Source organism: Sinocyclocheilus grahami, unplaced genomic scaffold, assembly GCF_001515645.1.
Source record: "Sinocyclocheilus grahami isolate Dianchi unplaced genomic scaffold, SAMN03320097.WGS_v1.1 scaffold3198.1, whole genome shotgun sequence".
Lineage (NCBI taxonomy): Eukaryota > Metazoa > Chordata > Actinopteri > Cypriniformes > Cyprinidae > Sinocyclocheilus > Sinocyclocheilus grahami.
This window is the reverse complement of record NW_015508356.1, coordinates 19,045-20,275: the sequence shown is the minus strand read 5'-3', so window position 1 is coordinate 20,275 and position 1,231 is coordinate 19,045.

The following is a 1,231-nucleotide window of genomic DNA, read 5'->3' as shown; positions in this document are numbered from 1 at the left end:
CTTGCTCTCTTTCTTTGTCTTGGTATTGTATTGCACCTTTCTCCAGCATTTGTACATGGGTCCAAATGTGTATAAAGAAACCTCTGAAAAAATTAATAAAACTGTTGACTATTAACTCTTTTACTGGTAAGCCTATGTGTTTAATTCAGTGACACTGTGAGAGGCTGTGCTGCATCATGGAGAAAAAAAATCATGATACAGCCAAATCACATGTACTGCTTTTATGAAATGGTTAATACATAATACAAATGTTGAGGACATGTTTTCAGTTTACTAAGCAAATTCATATAGCACCTGACATGTAAACTAAGGTTAATTGTGGGTCTTCTGGACACTGCTGAACAGGTTTCGTGTTGGTAACCAAACAGTTGCTGGTAGCCATTGACTTCCATAACTATGGAAAAAAAATACTTTGGAGGTCAATGGCTACCGATATTGGTTGCCGATATTTTTCAAAATGTCTTATCTTTTGTGCTAAGAAGAAGAAAGGAACAGCATGAGTTTGAGTAAATTGTGACAATTTTCATTTTTGGGTGAACTATCTCCTTACCATTGTTGCCACGCTAGAAAAGGAAAGGTAAATCAGTTGGATTCCATTATTATACAGTGTGCTCTGCTGTATGCTGCAAATTTGGTCAACTTAGCAAGTCATCCAGCACGGTTACATACTATACACTGCAAAAATAGTATGGCATATGCCATTCTGAACCTGATGGCCTACTAAAAGAGAATTATAAAAGTGTTTTTCTCATAATCTAGAAACAGCTTTGGTATAAATAAAGGCCCATTGAATACATTAAATATTTAGCTGTATGATAAACTAGAGTTTTAAGGTTTACTTACTCAAGAGGGGTCATGCAGGTGACAAAATGCTGGATAGTTTTGAATGAAAGAGGTTTATTCTTCCTCCTCCTCTTTCTGCCTACATCTCAGACTCTGAGCCTGGGGTACAAACACGCTCACTATCAATGTGAGAAAAAAAAGGAACTTTTGGCAATGCATGCCATTCTCTGGAATTTTCCCCAAGTCTATTGACTTTTGAGAAAAACAGCCACTGCAAGTAGAAATGTATTATTATTATTATTATTATTATTTATTAAATAATCATTTAGAGTTCACACAAAATTTTTATTTTGTTGATTTACTCACCTTCAGGCCTTCAATGGAAAAGATCTGGAGAAATTTAGCATTATATCACTTGCTCACCAATGGATCCTCTACAGTGAATGGG